This window comes from Anser brachyrhynchus (assembly GCF_964034855.1).
Source record: "Anser brachyrhynchus genome assembly, chromosome: 1".
NCBI classification, from domain to species: Eukaryota; Metazoa; Chordata; class Aves; order Anseriformes; family Anatidae; genus Anser; species Anser brachyrhynchus.
In genome coordinates, this window is record NC_137694.1 from 193,544,123 (window position 1) to 193,552,048 (window position 7,926).

General features: G+C 44.2%; 1 protein-coding gene across 7 annotated transcripts in view; it reads left to right on the plus strand.

The window, feature by feature from the left end:
* PSPC1 (paraspeckle component 1) overlaps positions 1 to 7,460 on the plus strand; it is a 65,005-nt gene extending 57,545 nt beyond the window's left edge. For 3 of the 7 annotated variants that reach the window (XR_013951053.1, XR_013951056.1, XR_013951057.1), the window contains 2 exons: positions 1,909 to 6,264; positions 6,741 to 7,460. The gene's annotated coding sequence lies outside the window, so the exon portion shown is untranslated. The remainder of the gene's footprint in view (positions 1 to 1,908; positions 6,265 to 6,740) is intronic. The other 4 variants (XR_013951054.1, XR_013951058.1, XR_013951055.1 and 1 more) reach the window with 2 other exon arrangements.
* Positions 7,461 to 7,926: the final 466 nt, after the last annotated feature.

A 7,926-nucleotide genomic window follows, 5' to 3' on the forward strand; every position in this document is an offset into this window, starting at 1 on the left:
TTTTCAGTAGCTGAATTAGTCTCACCATACGGAGGCCATGTCACCCGGCACTACCAGCGTTGTCATTAGTGCTTATCCAGACAACAATTCTGGCCTGGCCTCTGGGTCAGACGGTCATGGCTATGGCAATTTGTAACTGAGTAGTTAAAGGATTTTAACAGTAGGGCTTGCAAAACTAGAGCTGTAGCTATTGAGGGTTGGCAGGCTGTGCTCTGTGCTGTGTGCTTTAGGAAGTCCATCTACCCGGCTGTCAAGGAGAAGGCAAAGGAGTGTTTAAAATGGGATGCATAGCGAGTTGTACCGTGGGCAGGGGGAAGAGATGGAAAGGAAATGGGAGAATTGTTGAAGTTACCAGCACTTTTAAGAGGTCTTGGACATAAATTTTGCCACCTTTTTATGTGACCTGAGCTGCAATTCTAAAGCTGCATCTGATAAGGTAAATGCTACCTTTATTGTAAATGCTTGTGGTTGTGTTGCAATTTGCACGTTACTCTGGGTTGCTTTTTGAGGCTGTTATCTAAGTGAAGCTAGCCTAAAAGATGCAACTTGTGTGTGGCTTTCAAAAGTGATTCTTTCTGTAAGAAGTATTTTTAAATGTGCTGAGTTTTCTGATCATCAAGCAGGGCCTCAAGACATCGGTAAATTCTTCTAGGAAGTCCTTATCTGAGAGAATACAGAGCTCTTCATCCTGTTGTGCTGCTGTAGTCGGGGTTTTCCCAGTCAGTCTTGCTCTGTACACAGATCTTTGTAGTGCTCCTTAGCTCTGCAGCATGCTTCTCTGTCTGTTTCCCAGCCCGAGCAACGGGCTGTATGTTAACCCTACCAAACAGTGCAGTACCTGCCTATTGTTTGAAATCTGAGGTATTTGTATAGAAGAGACTATGTTAGCTGGGGATAGGGGAGGGTGGAAATGTGTGTGCGTGTGTGAAAGTTGTTTTGAAGCCCAAACAACTGGGACAGGGAGCTGCTGAGTTTTATAAACTGACTTTATACGTTATTTTGTGTGTGGACGCTAGAAGAAGCCACACACAGTTCAAGATGGATATCCTGATTAACATTTTTTGATCTTAGGCAATTTTTCTATTATATTTTAGATAATTTTAATTATGAATTAGGAATAAAATTATACTCTGGCTTGCTCTTTGTTCTTGTGACTGCACTTACTGCAAATGCAAGCAGATCCATTACAGAGGTTTTGAAATGGCAAGTCTTAAACTTTTATATCAATTTCTAATATTATTAGCATTAGTTATATTTTAATGAGACTTGTTTTGCTCCAAGATCTTAAAGTAGGACATCTTACTCCAATCTAGTTTTCATATATAGTTTTAATCCTCTTCAATGTCTGTACCACGGTAGGCTGAGGAATGAGGAGGAGACTGCATTTCTACCTACCTATCCTCAGCACAACTACAGTGAGAGTAATTATGTCACGTTTAATTAATGACACTGGGTTGTATGCAGGGATCCAAATTATCTTAATGGCAATAACATGAGAAGGATGAAACCTACCTTTGGCCTTGCATTAAAAAGCAGAAGACAGTGTTTTGTTTGAGTATGTGTGTTTTAAAACCCTACGAAGAACAGTGGCGAGACTCAGGAGCAGAATTGCACTTACTCTACTTCAGGCTGAACTATGAAACTTGGGAACTTGTTTATGCTCTTGAACCAGCTGGTTTTTAACTGTGACGTAGTCAAATTCAATTTAAAATTTTAAGAACAGAGAAATCCACGGGAACAACTAAGTGGTAAGAATAGGTAGAGGATAAACGGATTTTTCTGGTAAAGTGAAGTTTTATTCATGTCTATTTCCTGATATTATGCATAACGGTATTTGAAAAGTGGGTATTTGAAAAGAGAAGCCACTGTTTTTCCAGTTTGTGTCATTGCTGTCTCTTTATTTTTTAGGTTACCATTAAAACGTTAAAAGGCAGATGAAGACTGGCTTTTGTAGACTCCTTGTGCTACCTTTTGAATACAAAAGGGAATCCTAAACTGAGTTTTAGTATGAGGTATGTATTGGGATATTTGGTTTTATTTAGCAATTACTGAAATTAGGAGCCAGCTTTGCGTTCATGCTTGTGATTTTATTCTGCTTGTATGCTTCTGCTAACACTTGCTTTCAGATAATACATGCCTATTCATTTCATAATTCCTGTCACACATTACCATGTTATTAAACAACTTGAAATGTACATACACAGCGTTCTGCAAACAGCTCAAAATCTGGGTACTCATAATGCTTCTTCCAAACAAACGCCACAATGCCACATTAATGTGCTACAGTGTCCAGGCTGCTGGATGTTATTCACAGAATCACAGAATCGTCTAGGTTGGAAGAGACCTCCAAGATCACCGAGTCCAACCCCTGACCTAACACTAACAAGTCCTCCACTAAACCATATCACTAAGCTCTACATCTAAACGTCTTTTAAAGACCTCCAGGGATGGCATTGCATGCAGAATCCAGTTTGTAGAAACAATACAACGTAGTTTCTGATTCTGAACAGTCTTCAGGATTAGCCAGTAGGCTTTTAGTCTACAAGGCTGTGTCCATGTCCTCTGCAAAACCTGGGGTTGAGCTCAGTTCCCAAACATGCAGGTTTGTTGTGTCATCTACCCTAGGTGTTGGTAGTGGGACTAACGTATACCATGCAGGTTTTAAAGGGAGGTTGGTTCAGTTCTGAAATTCCAAATTATCAGTAGCTTTTATAGAGTAAAAGTCACGTTAAACACTGATGGGATTTACCTGAGATTTTAGCTGTACTGATCAAGCAAGAGGAATTTGGGTTAGTTCTCATAGGTGTTCTCCATGTTTGGCCTGGTAAATGAGAGCGGTCACTATAGTTATGTTTACAGTAAAAGGGAACTAATCAAGATATACTAAGCTCTAATAATGGGCTGTATCATTTATTGCTAATCCGAGGTCCTCTCACTGATTTCCATCGGTAATTCTGTGGGAAGTAAGCGGTAAAACTTAAGAGTTGCTTGAGGAGTATAAATGTGACAGGGACCTTTTGTCATTCTGTTTAAAAAAAAAAAAAAAAGCATGGGAAGGACAACATGAGAAAAAATCTTTCTGCAGTAACGAATCTCAAACTGGACTATGAATTGCATAAAACTGCAAAATTACCTATGTGGTCTTTGCAAAAACACAAGTAGTTCAAAATTTCTGCCCAAGACAGGCGGACTCCTATTATACTCTCCACAGCAGCCCTCTCCTTTTTTTCTACCTTCTGCTCTCTATCTGCTACGTTTTCTATTTAGGTAGCACTGCTTCGTAAAGGATTTCTCCAAAGAAAAAGTTTCTTCTGTACGTGCTTCAGATAAAGCGTTGGAGCTCTGCTCCCTGGTGTTCAGGTCACCCAGCGAGGAGCCAGAGAGCTGGCAGATGCTGCTGCTGCTGGAAGTGATTTCTGCTGAGCCCTGCGGTGCTAACCTCAGCTCTGCACTGAAATTGGGGCAGAATCTTCACATAATTACAGAATATCAAAGGTTGAAAGGGTGCCAAGGAGATCTTGTGATTGAACCCCTTGCTCAAAACAAGATGCCAGGTAGAGCAGGCTGCCCAGGACCACGTCCAGGCGGCTTTTGGAGGTTCCCAGGGAGGAGACCCCACAGCCTCTCTGGGCAGCCTGTGCCAGGGCTCCGTCACCCGCCCAGCACAGAAGTGCTGCCTGGTGCTCACAGAATCATTTATGTTGGAAAAGGTCCTTAAGATCATCAAGTCCAACCATCACCCTAAGACTACTCTCACCTCTTGTCCTGTCACTGGGCACCAGTGGGAAAGGTCTTGCTCCGTGGTCTTTCTGCCCTCTGATCAGATGTTTGCACATACTGATAGGATTCCACCCAGCCCTCTCCAGGCCGAGCAGTCCCAGCTCTCTGGGACCTCGCTCTCTGGATCACCTCGCTCGACCTGCTGGCAACTTCCTGACGCAGCGCAGGATGCTGCTGCTGCCCTTCTTTGCTGTAGCACATCACTGGCTTGTGTTCAGCTTGGTGTCCACCAGCACCCACAGGGCTCTTTCTGCAGAGCTGTTTTTCAGACAGCTGGCCTCCAGCCTGTCCTGGTGCCTGGGGTGGTTCCTCCCCAGGGGCAGGAGCTGGTAATTCCTTCTGATGAACTCCATGAAATCCTGTCAGCCCACTCCTTCAGCCTGTGAAGGTACCTCTGAATGGCAGCACAACCCTCTCACGCGCTCCTTCCAGCTTTGCACCTCCTGCATACTAGCTGTTAGCTGCATTCTGTCCCATCGTCCAGGTCATTAATGAAGATTTTGGAAATGATCGGCCTCAGTGCTGACTTCCTGGGGCACACTGCTAGGTACCGGCCTCCACCTAGTCTTTGTGCCACTGATCACAACCTTCTGGGTCTGTTCAGCCACTTTTCAGCCCACCTCACTGTCTACTCACCCAGCCCGTACTACTTCAGCTTGTCAGTGAGGCTGTTAGGGCAGATAGTGTCAGAAAGTGAAGGTAAGCAATGCCCGCTGCTGTCCCCACAGCCACTGAGCGGGTCACCTCATCACGGGATGCTGTCAGGGCAGGTTGATGGAGGATTTGCAAATGGCCCTTCTGTAAATCCACGCTGACTCTTGTCAGCTGCCTTCTTGTCCATGGTGAGTGGTGGTTCCGTCTCCTTCCCAAGGCCTGCAGGTCCCTGGATCTGCATTCCTGCCCTCACTGCACGTATGAGTGGCATTTGCTTTCCTCCAGGCCTCAGGAATCTCATGATGGCCGTGGCCTTTCAAAGACAGCGGCCTTGCGAGAACACCAGACGCTTCCCTTGGCACTACTGGGAGTGTCCTGTCAGCCCCGAGGCACTGCTCGTATGTCTGTCCGGCCTTCTTCAGTGTTCTCTAGCTCGGACCTCTGCTGCGTAGCAGATGTTGAAGGTGAGGGGAGATGGGGAAACTCATACACACCTTGTTTTGTGGCTTTGCTTTGCCTTTACTAAGTTGTTCCCTGTTGTTTCTAGGCGTTGTAAAATCACAATATAACGTACACCAGGCTAAAGAAATAAGCGGCAGGCATTTACTCATAAAATCTAAAGGCAATACAATTAAAACTCTGTTTCTGCCATCAGAAAAAGTTAAAAGGAAAAAAAGGCGGGGGGGGGGGGGGAATCCAACCAGTTGATTTATTTATGCTGTTTAAATCATAAGAAGTCAGGTGGACAGAAAAAAAAAAAAAGCTTGTCTTGACCAAGTGCTGTCGGGAACTCAGGCTTCTTGCTTTCCCTTAGGTATCAGACCAGCCCTGTGCAAAAGAGCTATTTGAGAGCCTTGGCTTTTGGCAAGTTTCCTGGGTGCTTCAGAATCTTTCTGTCCCCAGCTTGCGCTCCTTCCTTCCTGCGAAGGGAAGAGAGGATGGCCAAGGCTCCCTGGAGATACAAATGTTCCTTTGACTGGCTAAATAATGACTCCTTGTCTCAGCAGAGTGATAAAACCCTTCCCTTCTCTTTCTCCCACTATTCAGTGGTGTGTGTACCCTTCAGACTGCGGTGTGAACCTGGCTGGCAGAGCCTGATGGCCTAATTAAATTGCATTAAAAACTCTGAAAAGATTAGATTAAAATGTGAGTGGATCTCATTGTATTTGGGGCATAGTGTGCAACTGCAAACTGAAAAAAAGTTGCAAAAGACTCTGAGTCAGCCAAATCAGTCACTTGAAAAAGAAGTAAGAAAACAGAATTACACCTGTTCAGTTTTATATTAGTTTTCTGATGAGCAGTATTTTGCAGAGATGAATGTTGGCTTTGTGCATTTGCCATTGCAATTCCCTTCTTCAGCTTTCAACCTTGAAACAAATTTCATGCAGTTCTGTTGTGCCAGCAGAGGTACTGGGCTCTGATTTAATTCGTAGTGCAGTCAACATGTTCCGTCTGTCTTTCTGCCACTGGGTTCCTAGGATGGCAGTAGGCAGTTCAGATAACCTCTGATCGTGCTATCTGGGCAAGCATCAGCCTTTCCAAGCTCTTTATCCAACTGTATTTGCTAAAACGCATTGCTCTGTAGTTTGCTATTTGAGTCTTGCTGTTTGCTGCACGTTGATTACAAAAGTACTTTTTCAAGCATTTGAGTCATTTCAGTATCTAACTCCTTAGCGTGAATTATAATTATTTCCTGAAAACATTCTTCATTGGATTAGGTTCTGATGAAAGCTGCTGGTGGCCACATAGCCTCAAAATGGAGATGGTGTCCTGCTATACCCTATGTGCAAAATTCTGCTCCTCACCTTGGAATTCAAAGGACCACTGGAGGTGAGAAAATAATCGTATTTTCAGTCATTGGAACACGCTATGGTGGTTGTGATTTTGGTGATGAAAGGTCTCCTCTGTGCTAGATTAATTATCAGGCTCTCTGTGTCTGTCTACTTGTTGTCTTATGCCTTCTTCCTCCCTCACTGTTCTCTGTGCTCTTGGGCACAAGAACAATGCTGCCATCCGATAAAACAGTAATTAAAGCTGTGGCACCGAGCTGAGCAGCGGGGATTGATCGCTCTCACCCAGGCTCTGCTCTTTCTGCTTGCAGGCAGTGCCGGCAGGCCCCGAGGGAACCGGGCTGCTTGAAGTGGGGGGGAGTTTGCCAGCACCGAGACTGTGTTTATCTTATTTGCTGCTTCGTTTTCCACGATGGGAAAGAGGCACCAGAAAAAATCTGATGTCTCCTTATGACATTCAAGAAGCCTTTTCCTGTATGAAAAGGAGGCAAGTTACAGGTAGTGTCATGTCTTCAGGTTCCAGCAGAGGAGGTGGGATCCAGCGTTAAGGAAACGTAGTGGAGCAAGGATGGTGGCTGACAACTGGTGTGTAACTCAGGTCTCGCCTCCCTTTTTATCTGGTTTGTACTGGAAGCAGATTTTGTTTCTGGATCTCCAAGACAAGTACTGGGAAACTGTACTGATAAAAGGATTTGAGTTTGTACATACTGTAACAGGAATCAGAGTAAATGATATATTAAAGTACCCCTTATTGATTAAATCATCAGTTTTGGACTCAAACCTCTTAGAGCTAGATGAAACAAATACGAAAATATTATCAAGCACTAAAACGTGACAGAAGATGGGAAAGTGTGGTTATTCTTGTATTTGAAGAAAAACAGTAGTCGGGTTTGTGTTTAAGTTACAGTACTGAGACTGCAATGTTGCACAGAAGTATTAGTTACCTAGAGAAAACTGTAAGCCAGCAACAGGCTAGCTGAAAACTGAGGAAATGCTGATCAATAGCGAAAATTAAAATTGGAGAAAGATGTCACCATCTATGCAGTTGAGCTGGATGTTATAATGTTAAAATGCCTGCTTTATTTTTGCCTAATGAAAAATGAAAACCAGTGAAGGGAACAAATAATGAAAAATGCACTTTGATGTCATGAGGTTTTCACATTGCACTGTAATGTAGCACTGCTGATGTTTTTTCCCCTGGTGTTTCTGTTTCTAATAAAACTGTTTCAAATAAACTTCCTGTATTCATAGATTAATTTTCTGTTTCTTGACCTCAGAAAGGCAGTGACCGTGAATAGAACTGAGCAGTTGCCAAGAACCTCACTGAGTTTAAAAAAGGCGAAAAGTAAGATCTGACACTGGGCACAGAGTAAGTTCAGGCAGTAGTGCAGCCTGGACATAAGACTGGAAGTGGAGCAGCTTTGCAGAAGCTGGGTTTTGAAGAAGGCTGGCTTTTGGAGATCCCCAAGGAGGAGACCCCACAGCCTCTCTGCACCCTCCCTTCAGGGATTGAGGGACACGGATGAGATCCCCCTGAGCCTCCTCTTCTCCAGGCTGAGCAGCCCCAGCTCTCCCAGCCTCTCCTCACAGCACAGATGCTCCAGTGCCTTCATCACTTCCTCACTGTACAGCATCTCCCTTTCACAAAATGGATGCAGAAAGCACAGATGACCTGCGAGAAAGCCACCTCTGTCACCCACCA